The 13,722-nt window shown below is 41.0% G+C and overlaps 1 protein-coding gene across 2 annotated transcripts in view; it reads right to left on the bottom strand.

Annotated features, from left to right (window-relative positions):
- The window catches only part of GABRG3 (gamma-aminobutyric acid type A receptor subunit gamma3), an 846,425-nt gene that overhangs the window by 150,013 nt on the left and 682,690 nt on the right, over positions 1-13,722 (bottom strand). The window lies entirely within an intron of this gene.

Here is a 13,722-nt window from a genome sequence, read left to right as displayed (position 1 = left end):
AAGGCTCACTTGAAATTCATGGCCAAGGACTTAAATTGAGATAGGTCATGGAAGTGGTATGTTTCTATTTATTTATTTTTTGCCCCATAATGCTGTTTGGGCCCAAGTGTAGAGTGGGCAGAGAGCTGGATTAACTAGGGTTGTGTTTCATGCAAGAGAAAGGGGAAAGAGAACTGAAGGACTGTGCAAAAGAGGGACCGTAAATGACTGATCAAGGACCTTCCAGCAGGAAATAAGACTTAGGACATTCTGAGCTATTGCAGACAGGCATGGGAGGAAGTGGTGCCTCTCTGGAGCCCACTCACTCTTATCTTCAAAACAGCTTCTGATTTGTTGAAGAAAAGTGAGTTTGATTTTTAATGTAAATTTACTTATTTACAATACACTTTTGGCTTATTTTCTAAAGGATACACAGTGAAAATATTTAACATGACATGAAGTTTCATATATAAACAGGAACAATATCTAAGAACAGATGGAGAACATTCTTCTATCATGCCAACACATTCTTGATTTCATGGGAAGACTCTGTTTGCCGTGAGTGGGTAAAGAATTTTGGGGAGATACTAATTTTCTATTCATAAAAAAGTCCCAATTTCTTCTGTCTTCCAAGCAATTGAGTTCAATATAATTTCTATTTGTAATGTTGATACATAATTCCTAATTTACTCAATAAACTTTCATGTCTAGCATGTTTTTCTAGTGAGACTGAAAGCTCCTATCTTTTGTGAATGTTTTTCATACTTTTTTTTTTTAACCCATAATAGCACACAAAAAAATCAGACTACTACCTCAACTCTATGACTCTCTCCATTTGTACCTTCCTTGTGTTAGTATTGTCTTACAGCCAGCTTTCTCCCCATAACTAAGTTCTGTGTGTATTTGTAGCACAGGCGGCTGCGACCAGCGCACTAAGCATGGCAGAGAGGAGCTACCCCACATCCGAGGTCAGGGGCAGAAGCCAGGAGGACCCCATGCCCGAAGGGCAGCGGCCAAGAGGAGTTACCCCACGTCCGAGGTCAGGGGCAGCAGCTGAGAGTGCCAGGCTGCAATGGTGCAGGAACTGCCAAGAAGAGCTACCCAAATCCGAGGTCAGGGATGGCAGCCGAGAGGAGCTACCCCACGTCCGAGGTCAGGGGCGGCGGCTGGGAGGTGCTACCCCATACCCGAGGCCAGGGGCAGCATCCGGGAGAAGCAACCCCACGCCTGAGGCCAGGGGCGGCAGCAGGGAGGACCAACCCCATGTCCAAGGAGCGGTGGCTGCGTGGGCACAGGAGGGCGTAGAGGAGCTATCCCACGTTGAAGGTTAGGAAGGGTGGCGGTGAGGAGATACCCCTCGTCCAAGGTAAGGAGGAGCGGCTGGCTTTGCTGGAGCAGCCGTGAAGAGATACCCCACGCCCAAGGTAAGAGAAACCCAAGTAGGATGGTAGGTGTTGCAAGAGGGCATCAGAGGGCAGACACACTGAAACCATACTCACAGGAAACTAGTCAATCTAATCACACTAGGACACAGCCTTGTCTAACTCAAGGAAACTAAGCCATGCCCCTGGGGCAACCCAAGACGGGCGGGTCATGGTGGAGAGGTCTGACAGAATGTGGTCCACTGGAGAAGGGAATGGCAAATCACTTAGTATTATTGCCTTGAGAACCCCATGAACGGTATGAAAAGGCAAATAATAGGATACTGAAAGAGGAACTCCCCAGGTCAGTAGGTGTCCAACATGCGACTGGAGATCAGTGGAGAAATAACTCCAGAAAGAATGAAGGGATGGAGCCGAAGCAAAAACAATACCCAGCTGTGGATGTGACTGGTGGTAGAAGCAAGGTCCGATGCTGTAAAGAGCAATATTGCATAGGAACTTGGAATGTCAGGTCCATGAATCAAGGCAAATTGGAAGTGGTCAAACAAGAGATGCAAAGAGTGAACGTCGACATTCTAGGAATCAGCAAACTAAAATGGACTGGAATGGGCGAATTTAACTCAGATTACCATTATATCTACTACTGTGGGCAGGAATCCCTCAGAAGAAATGGAGTAGCCATCATGGTCAACAAAAGAGTGTGAAATGCAGTACTTGGATGCAATCTCAAAAACGACAGAATGATCTCTGTTCATTTCCAAGGCAAACTATTTAATATCACAGTAATCCAAGCCTATGCCCTAACCAGTAATGCTGAAGAAGCTGAAGCTGAACGGTTCTATGAAGACCTACAAGACCTTTTAGAACTAACACCCCAAAAAGATGTCCTTTTCATCATAGGGGACTGGAATGCAAAAGTAGGAAATCAAGAAACACCTGGAGTAACAGGCAAATTTGGCCTTGGAATACAGAATGAAGCAGGGCAAAGACTAATAGAGTTTTACCAAGAAAATGCACTGGTCATAGCAAACACCCTCTTCCAACAACACAAGAGAAGACTCTACACATGGACATCACCAGATGGTCAACACTGAAATCAGATTGATTTTATATTTTGCAGCCAAAGATGGAGAAGCTCTATACACTCAACAAAAACAAGACCAGGAGCTGACTGTGGCTCAGATCATGAACTCCTTATTACCAAATTCAGACTTATATTGAAGAAAGTAGGGAAAACCACTAGACCATTCAGGTATGACCTAAATCAAATCCCTTATGATTATACAGTGGAAGTGAGAAATAGATTTAAGGGCCTAGATCTGATAGATAGAGTGCCTGATGAACTATGGAATGTGGCTTGTGACATTGTACAGGAGACAGGGATCAAGACCATCCCCATGGAAAAGAAATGCAAAAAAGCAAAATGGCTGTCTGGGGAGGCCTTAAAAATAGCTGTGAAAAGAAGAGAAGCAAAAAGCAAAAGAAAAAGGAAAGATATAAGCATCTGAATACAGAGTTCCAAAGAATAGCAAGAAGAGATAAGAAAGCCTTCCTCAGCGATCAATGCAAAGAAATAGAGGAAAACAACAGAATGGGAAAGACGAGAGATCTCTTCAAGAAAATTAGAGATACCAAGAGAACATTTCATGCAAAGATGAGCTCGATAAAGGACAGAAATGGACCTAACAGAAGATATTAAGAAGAGATGGCAAGAATACACAGAAGAACTGTACAAAAAAGATCATGACCCAGATATTCACGATGGTGTTATCACTGACCTAGAGCCAGACATCCTGGAATGTGAAGTCAAGTGGGCCTTAGAAAGCATCCCTACAAACAAAGCTAGTGGAGGTCATGGAATTCCAGTTGAGCTATTTCAAATCCTGAAAGATGATGCTGTGAAAGTGCTGCACTCAATATGCAGCCAATTTGAAAAACTCAGCAGTGGCCACAGGACTGGGAAAGGTCAGTTTTCATTCCAATCCCAAAGAAAGGCAATGCCAAAGAATGCTCAAATTACCGCACAATTGCACTCATCTCACACACTAATAAAGTAATGCTCAAAATTCTCCAAGCCAGGCTTCAGCAATACATGAACCCTGAACTTCCCGATGTTCAAGCTGATTTTAGAAAAGGCAGAGGAGCCAGAGATCAAATAGCCAACATCCACTGGATCATGGAAAAAGCAAAAGAGTTCCAGAAAAACATCTATTTCTGCTTTCTTGACTATGCCAAAGCCTTTGACTGTGTGGATCACAAGAAACTGAAAGAGATGGGAGTACCAGACCACCTGACCTGCCTCTTGAGAAATCTGTATGCAGGTCAGGAAGCAACAGTGAGAACTGGACATGGAACAACAGACTGTTTCCAAATAAGAAAAGGAGTACGTCAAGGCTGTATATTGTCACCCTGCTTATTTAACTTACAAGAAGAGTACATCGTGAGAAACACTGGAGTGGAGGAAACACAAGCTGGAATCAAGATTGCTGGGAGAAATATCAATCACCTCAGATATGCAGATGACACCACCCTTATAGCAGAAAGTGAAGAGGAACTAAAAAGCCTCTTGATGAAAGTGAAAGTGGAGAGTGAAAAAGTTGGCTTACAGCTCAACATTCAGAAAACGAAGATCATGGCATCTGGTCCCATCACTTCATGGCAAATAGATGGGCAAACAGTGGAAACAGTGTCAGACTTTATTTTTGGGGCTCCAAAATCACTGCAGATGGTGACTGCAGCCATGAAATTAAAAGACGCTTACTCCTTGGAAGGAAAGTTATGACCAACCTGGATAGCATATTCAAAAGCAGAGACATTACTTTGCCAACAAAGGTCCGGCTAGTCAAGGCTATGGTTTTTCCTGTGGTCATGTATGGATGTGAGAGTTGGACTGTGAAGAAGGCTGAGCGCCGAAGAATTGATGCTTTTGACCTGTGGTGTTGGAGAAGACTCTTGAGAGTCCCTTGGTCTGCAAGGAGATCCAAGCAGTCCATTCTGAAGGAGATCAGCCCTGGGATTTCTTTGGAAGGAATGATGCTAAAGCTGAAACTCCAGTACTTTGGCCACCTTATGTGAAGAGTTGACTCATTGGAAAAGACTCTGATGCTGTGAGGGATTGGGGGCAGGAGGAGCAGGGACGACAGACGATGAGATGGCTGGATGGCATCACTGACTCGATGACCATGAGTCTGAGTGAACTCCGGGAGTTGTTTCTGGACACGGAGGCCTGGCGTGCTGCGATTCATGGGGTCGCAAAGAGTCAGACACGACTGTGTGACTGAACTGAACTGAACTGATAGCCAGTTAACAAACAGTGCTGTGATAGTCTCAGGCGAATGGCACAGGTACTTAGCCATACACATACAGGTATCTATTCTCCCCCAAACTCCACTTCCATCCAGGTTCCCACCTAACATTTAGCAGAATTCTATGTGCTATACAGTAGGTTCTTGTTGATTATTTATTTTAAATATAGCAGTGATCTTATTGCATATTTTAAAACCAGTTGTGTTCAACCTACCTTCACATTTCCTTTTGTTTAATATCATTTTGCCCAGAATACCAGGAAAGAAAGAACAGCATTAATACTTGGCATTTAAATACTAGAACAATCATCCCATTTAGTTACCTTCCATTGGGCTGCCACAAAGATCTGCTGGTTTATTATAAACTCTCAGAATGTAATTATATTATTAATGTAAGTGACTCAAATTTGGGTAAATGCTTCCCCAAACATTCCCCATTATATGCTGTCTCCATGATTTATTTAATGATTATGATCTTTCATTCTTTTAACCTTATCAACATTTAATATTTAAACGCAGATGTCATTTTTCACCTTTACCACCATGACATCTGTGGAGAAGTTTTGCTTTTGTCTGTTGATTAGATAGTTTTTAAGACCTTTCTTCATGTGAAATGCAGTAAGCCTTCCAAAGCAACAGGTTCCACATACTTAGATTTAACCAACTGTGGACTAACAATATTTGAAACAATTTTTTTTTCCAGAAAGTTAGGAAAAACAAACTTGAATTTGACACGCATGAAAAGGACACTTGAATATTGAAAAACATGGGCACCAACACTCTACACAGCTGAACATCTACATATAAGTTGAAAATACACATATAAATTGAAAATTCACATATAATTTGAAAATCTGCATATAAATCAGTCACTCAGTCATGTCTGACTCTTTGTGACTCCATGAACTGCAGCACGCCATGCTTCACGGTCCATCAGCTACTCCTGGAGCTTGCTCAAACTCATGTCCAACGAGTCCGTGATGTCATGCAACCATCTCATACTCTGTCATCCCCTTCTCCTCCTGCCTTGAATCCTGCCCAGCATCAGGGTCTTTTCCAATGAGTCAGTTCTTTGTATCAGGTAGCCAGAGTATTAGGGCTTCAGCATCAGTCCTTCCAATGAACATTCAGGACTGATTTCCCTCAGGATGGACTGGTTTGATCTCCTTGCAGTCCAAGGGACTCGCAAGAAAGAGTCCTCTCCAACATCACGGTTCAAAACCTTTAATTCTTTGGGTCTCAGCTTGCTTTATGGTCCAACTCTCACATGCATACAGGACTACTGGCAAAATTATAGCCTTGACTAGATGGACCTTTGTTGGCAAAGTAATGTCTTTGCTTTTTATATGCTGTCTAGGTTGGTCATTGCTTTTCTTTCAAGGAGCAAGTGTCTTTTGATTTCGTGGCTACAGTCACAGTCTGCAGTGATTTTGGAGCCCAAGAAAATAAAGTTTGTCACTGTTTCCATTGTTTCTGCATCTATTTGTCATGAAGTGATGGGAACAGATGCCATGATCTTCAGTTTTTGAATATTGAGTTTTAAGCCAGCTTTTCCACTTTCATCAAAAGACTCTTTAGTTCCTTTTTGCTTTTTGCCATAAGAGTGGTGTCATCTGCATATCTGAGGTTATTGATATTTCTCCCGGCAATCTTGATTCCAGCATGTGCTTCATCCAGCCCAGCATTTTGCATGATGTGCTCTGCATAGAAGTTAAATAAGCAGTAAAACAATATGCAGCCTTGTTGTATTCCTTTCCCAATTTGGAACCAGTCCATTATTCCATGTCCAGTTCTAACTATTGCATCTTGACCTGCATACATATTTCTCAGGAGGCAAGTAAGGTGGTCTGGGATTTCCATCTATGAAGAATTTTCCACAGTTTGTTGCGATCCACACAGCCAAAGGCTTTAGTGTAGTCAATGAAACAGCAGTAGATGTTTTTCTGGAATTCTCTTGCTTTTTCTATGATCCAACAGATGTTGGCAATTTGATCTCTGGTTCCTCTGCCTTTTCTAAATCCAGCTTGAACATTTGGAAGTTCTCGGTTCACATACTGTTGAAGCCTAGTTTGGAGAATTTTGAGCATTACTTTGTTAGCATATGAGATGACTGCAATCATGTGGTAGTTTGAGCATTCTTGGCATTGACTTTCTTTGGGATTGGAATGAAAACGGACATTTTGCAGTTCTGTGGCCACTGCTGAGTTTTCCTAATTTGCTGGCATATTGAGTGCAGCACTTTAACAGCCTCATCTTTTAGGATTTGAAATAAGTCAGCTGGAATTCCATCACTTCCACTAGCTTTTGTCCTAGTGATGCTTCCTAAGATCCACTTGACCTCACAACCAAGATGTCTGGCTCTAGGTGAGATATCACACAATCATGGTTATCTGGGGCATTAACATCTTTTTTGTGTAGTTCTTCTGTTTATTCTTGCCACCTCTTATTAATATGCTCTGCTTCTGTTAAGCCCATACATTTTCTGTCTTTTACTGTGCCCCTCTTTGCATGAAATGTTCTCTTGGTGTCTCTAATTTTCTTGAAGAGATCTCTAGTCTTTCCCATTCTATTGTTTTCATCTATTTCTTTGCATTGATCACTGAGGAAGGCTTTCTTATCTTTCCATACTATTCTGCACATTCAGATGGATATATCTTTCCTTTTCTCCTTTGCCTTTTGCTTCTCTTCTTTTCTCAGATATTTGTAAGACCTCCTCAGTCAACGATTCTGCATTTTTGCCTTTTTTTTTTCTTGGGGATGATCTTGATTATTGTCTTCTGTACAATGTCATGAACCTCAGTCCATAGTTCTTCAGGCACTCTATCACATCTAATCCCTTGAATCCATTTTTTGCTTCCACTGTTCAATCATAAGGAATTTGATTTAGGTCATACCTGAATGGTCTAGTGCTTGTCTCTACTTTCTTCAATTTAAGCCTGCATTTGGCAATGAGGAGTTCATTATCTGAGCCCCAGTCAACTCCTGGTCTTGTTTTTGCTGACTGTATAGAGCTTCTCCAACTTTGGCTGCAAAGAATATAATCAATCTAATTTCAGTATTGACCATCTGGTGATGTCCATGTGTAGAGTCTTCTCTTGTGTTGTTGGAAGAGGGTGTTTTCTATGACCAGTGCATTCTCTTGGCAAAACTGTTAGCCTTTGCCTTGCTTAATTTTGTACTCCAAGGCCACACTTGTCTGTTACTCCAGGTATCTCTTTACTACCTTCCTATGCATTCCACTTTCTTATGATGAAAAGAACATCTTTTTATGGTGTTATTTCTAGAAGATCTTGTAGGTCATCATCGAATTGTTCAACTTCAGCTTCTTCGGCATTAGTGGTAGGGGCATAGACTTGTATTACTGTGATATTGAATGGTTTTCTTGGAAATAAACAGAGATCATTCATCGTTTTTGAGATTACACCCAAGTACTGCATTCTGGCCTGTTTTATTGACTATGAGGGCTACTCCATTTCTTCTAAGGGATTGACAGCCCACAGTTGGTCTTCTGAATTAAATTCTCCCATTCACATCCATTTTAGTTCACTGACTCCTAAAATATCAATGTTCACTCTTCCCCTCTCCTGTTTGATCACATCTAATTTACCCTGATTCACAGAGCAAACATTCCAGTTCTATGCAATAATGTTCTTTACAGCATCGGACTTTGCTTTTATCACCAATCATATCCATAACTGGGTGTTGTTTTTTCTTTGGCTGAGCCTCTTCATATTTCCTGAGCTAGTTCTCTGCTCTTCTCTAGTTGCATATTGGGCACCTACCAATCTGGAGAGTTCATCTTTTAGTGTCAAATCTTTTTGCCTTTTCATACGGTTCATGGGGTTCTCAAGGCAGGAATACTGAAGTATTCCTTCAAAAGTAAGTCCTTCAAAAAGACTTATACCAGCACCACCCTGCTGCTAGGGTTCTGCCAGGATTGTGTTCAGTGTCCCTGACCCCACAATAGGCCCTGCCTCTGCCAGAGACTCCTGGACACTCACAGGCAAGTCTGGCTTACTCTCTTGTGGTGTCACTGCTCCTTTCTCCCGGGTCCTGGTTGCACAAAATTTTGTTTGTGCCCTCCGAGAATCTGTTTCCTCACACCTGTGGAAATTCTGTAATCAAATCCCACAGGTCTTTGAAGTCAAGTTCCTGAGGGTTCTCCATCCCGTTCTCAGATCCCCAGGTTGGGGAATCTGTTGTGGGCCCTAGAACTTTTGCAGCAGTGTGAGAACTTCTTTGATATAATTGTTATCCAGCTTGTGGCTCTATACCCAGTGGCTCTATGGTGGGGCTAATGGTGACCTCCTCCATGAGGATTTATGTGACAGTGCCTCCCAGGTTTGTTGCAGCCAGAGTCCCTGTGCCTGAGACAGCCACTGCTGAGCCATGCCTCCACAGGATACACTCAAACACTCAAAGGCAGATCTGGTTCAATCTCTTGTGGAGTCTGTGGATCCTGGTGCCCACAAGGTTTTAATGTAAATGGTCCTCAGTATGTGTAATTCTCTAATTTTTTCATATCCAAGGTTCTGCATACAGGGATTCAGCCAACTGGGGTTGCATAGTACTGTAGTATTTACTACAGAAAAAAAATCAAAATTTCAGTGAACTTGTACAGTTTAAACTGAGTTGCTTAAGGGTCAATTGTATTTGAATAATATTTACATTGTATTCACAACTATTTACATAGCATTTACAATATATTAGGTATTATAAGTAATTTAGAGATAATTTAAAATATATAGAAGGATGTATGTTAAATGCAGGCATTAGGCCATTTTATGTAGTGGGGTTGAGCATCTGGTATATTGATACCTTTAGGGATGTGGGAATCAATCCCCATGGATACAAAGTAGCAACTTCAGTTATCTATTTTAGAATTCTATCAAAAAATTCAGACTGTTCTTAAAATTAATAGAGCTCTTCAATGAATTTAGTAGTTTCAGGTTACAAAATTAACACCCAGAAATCTGTTGCATTTCTATACACTAACAAAAGATCAGAAAGAGAAATTCAAGAAACAATTCCATTTATCATCTCATTAAAAAGAATAAAATACCTCAAAATAAACCTGTCCAGGAGACAAAGGGGGCTTTCCCAGTGGCTCAGCGGTAAAGAACTCTGCCTGCAACACAGGACATCCAGGTGTGATCCCTGGGTCAGGAAGATCCCCTGGAGAAGGGAATGGCTACCCACTCCAGTAATTTTGCCTGGAGAATTTCATGGACCAGAGGAGCCTGGCAGGCTACAGTCCATGGGGTACAAAAGAGTTGAACACTACTGATTGGCTATCACACACACACAAGATGACAAAAGAACTGTACTCTGAAAACTATAAGAGCCTGATGAAAGAAATAGAAGAAGACATAAGCAAATGGTAAGATATATCATGTTCTTGGATCAGAAGAATCAATATTGTCAAAATGACTATACTACCCAAGGTGATCTACAGATTCATTGCAATCCCTATCTAATTTGCAATGGCATTTTTTCACAGAGCTAGAACAAAAAAATCTTAAAATTTGTATGGAGAAACAAAAGACCCTGAATAGCCAAAACAATCTTGAGAACCAGACATTGTGAAATTCCTAGAGGAAAACATAGGCAGAACATTCTCTGAAATAAATCTTGGCAATATATTTTTCAATCTATTATTCCCAGAATAATGGAAATAAAAACAAAAGTAAACAGTTGGGTCCTACTTAAACTCAAAGGGCTTCCCTTATGGCTCAGCTGGTAAAGAATTTGCCTGCAATGTGGGATAACTGAGTTCAATCCCTGGGTTGGGAAGACCCCCTGGAGAAGGCAAAGGCTACCCACTCCAGTATTCTGGCGTGGAGAATTCCATGGACTGTACAGTCCATGGGGTCACAAATAGTTGGACATGACTGACATGACTGAATGACTTCCTTTTTTTTAAACTCAAAAGCTTTTGCACAGTGAAAAAACCAAACAAAAGGAAAAGACAACTCACAGAATGGCAGAAATTATTTGCAAATGGGGTGAGCAACAAGGAATTAATCTCTCAAATTTACAACAGCTCATGACACTTAACAGTATCAAAACAATCAACCCAATAAAAAATAGGGCAGAAGACTTAAATAGAAATTTCACCAAAGAAAGCATACAGATGGTCAAGAGGCACATGCAAAGATGTTCAACATCTCTAATTATTACAGAAATGCAAATAAAAACTACAATGAGATATCACCTCACACCAGTCAAAAATGGCTATCATCAAAAAACCCACAAGCAATAAATACTGGAGAGGGTGTGGAGAGAAGGGACCCCTCCTACACTGTTGATGAGAATGTAAATTGATACAGTCGATATGGAGAACAGATGGAAGTTCCTTAAAAACAAACAAACAAACAAACTAAAAATAGAGCTATCATATGACCCTGCAATTCCACTCCTGGGCATATATCCAGAGAAGGACATGTTCCAAAAGGATGCATGCACCCCAGTGCAGCACTGTTTATAAGAGCCAAGACATGGAATTCTATTTTAGAATTCTTTTAGGTTACTTCTTTTAGGAAGTAACCTAAAAGCCTGTCAACAGAAGAATGGACAAATAAGATCTGGTACATATAGGCAATGAATATTAGCCATTAAAAAGAATGAAAGAATGTCATTTGCAGCAACATGGAAGGACCTAGAGACTGTCATATGGAGTGAAGTCAGACAGAGAAGGAGAAATATCATGCAACATCCCTTGTATGTGGAATCTAAAAAGAAATGATATAACGAACTTATACTTACAAAAGAGGAAAAGACTCACAGATATAGAGAATGAACTTATAGTTGCTGGGGGGAAAGATGGGGGAAAGGGATAGAGAGTTAGGAATGGGAATGTACACACTGTTATATTTAAAATGGATAACAAACAAGGGCCTACTGTATAGCACATGGACCTCTTCTCAGTGTTATGTGGCAGACTGTACAGGAGAGGAGTTTGGGGAAGAATGGATTCATGTATATTTATGAATGAGTCTCTTTGCTGCTCACCTCAAACTATTAGAACATTGTCAATTGGCTATACCCTAATACAAAATAACAAGTTAAAAAAACTCAGACTGTTCTTTAAGGATATTTACTCAGTTCAGTTCAGTTCAGTTTCTCAATCGTGTCCAACTCTTTGCGACCCCAGGAATCACAGAATGCCAGGCCTCCCTGTCCATCACCAACTACTGGAGTTTACTCAAAGTCATGTCCACCGAGTCAGTGATGCCATCCAGCCATCTCATCCTCTGTCATCCCCTTCTCTTCCTGCTCCCAATACCTCCCAGCATCAGGGTCTTTCCCAATGAGTCAACTCTTCACATGAGGTGGCCAAAGTATTGGAGTTTCAGCTTTAGCATCAGTCTTTCCACTGAACATCCAGGACTGATCTCCTTTAGAACGGACTGGTTGGATCTCCTTGCAATCCAAGGGACTCTCAAGAGTCTTCTCCAACACCACAGTTCAAAAGCATCAGTTCTTCAGCACTCAACTTTTTTCACAGTCCAACTCTTACATCCATAAGTGTTGTGAGAGGGCATCAGAGGGCAGACACACTGAAACCATAATCACAGAAAACTAGCCAATCTGATCACATGGACCACAGCCTTGTCTAACTCAATTAAACTAAGCCATGCCATGTGGGGCCACCCAAGACGGATGGGTCATGGTGGAGAGGTCTGACACAATGTCATCAATGGGAGAGGGAATGGCAAACCACTTCAGTATTCTTGCCTTGAGAACCCCATGAACAGTAGGAACAGGCAAAATGTTAGGATACTGAAAGAGGAACTCCCCAGGAAGTGCCCAATATGCTACTGGAGATCAGTGGAGAAATAACTCCAGAAAGAATGAAGGGATGGAGCCAAAGCAAAAACAATACCCAGTTGTGGATGTGCCTGGTGATAGAAGCAAGGTCCGATGCTGTAAAGAGCAATATTGCATAGGAACTTGGAATGTCAGGTCCATGAATCAAGGCAAATTGGAAGTGGTCAAACAGGAGATGGCAAGAGTGAATGTCAACATTCTAGGAATCAGGGAACTAAAATGGATGAATTTAACTCAGATGACCATTATATCTACTGGTGGGCAGAAATCCCTTAGAAGAAATGGAGTAGCCACCATGGTCAACAAAAGAGTGTGAAATGCAGTACTTGGATGCAATCTCAAAAACGACAGAATGATCTCTGTTCGTTTCCAAGGCAAACCATTCAATATCACAGTAATCCAAGCCTATGCTCCAACCAGTAATGCTGAAGAAGCTGAAGTTGAACGGTTCTATGAAGACCCACAAGACCTTTTAGAACTAACACCCAAAAAAGATGTCCTTTTCATCATAGGGGACTGGAATGCAAAAGTAGGAAATCAAGAAACACCTGGAGTAACAGGCAAATTTGGCCTTGGAGTACAGAATGAAGCACGGCAAAGGCTAATAGAGTTTTGGCAAGAGAATGCACTGGTCATAGCAAACACCCTCTTCCAACAACACAAGAGAAGACTCTACACATGGACATCACCAGATGGTCAACACTGAAATCAGATTGATTATATACTTTGCAGCCAAAGATGGAGAAGCTCTATACAGTCAGGTAAAAGAAGACCAGGAGCTGATTGTGGCTCAGATCATGAGCTCCTTATTGCCAAATTTAGACTTAAATTGAAGAAAGTGGGGAAAACCACTAGACCATTTAGGTATGACCTAAATTAAATCCCTTATGATTATACAGTGGAAGCGAAAAATAGATTTAATGGACTAGCTCTGATAGACAGAGTGCCTGATGAACTAAAGATATTTACTACTAATTATTAAAATTCACATCTTAATCTAGTCATATGAAGCAAATTATTATGGTGTTTTAAAAGTCAATAAATTATTTATATTAGCAAATAACTAGATCAGAAGAAAAACTGACTTGAAACCAATCTACTCCCCAAATCCTGTTAGAAAAAAATGAATTGCAAAATAGTGAACCATAGATCCTTATTTGGGAATTACCAGAAAACAAATAATAAACATCCATAAAACAAAAAAATATATTTAAAGACATTAATAG

This window comes from Bos javanicus, chromosome 21 (genome assembly GCF_032452875.1).
Source record: "Bos javanicus breed banteng chromosome 21, ARS-OSU_banteng_1.0, whole genome shotgun sequence".
Classification (NCBI taxonomy): Eukaryota; Metazoa; Chordata; class Mammalia; order Artiodactyla; family Bovidae; genus Bos; species Bos javanicus.
The sequence above is the reverse complement of the archived record's forward strand: the minus strand, read 5'-3'. Positions and strand labels throughout refer to the sequence as shown.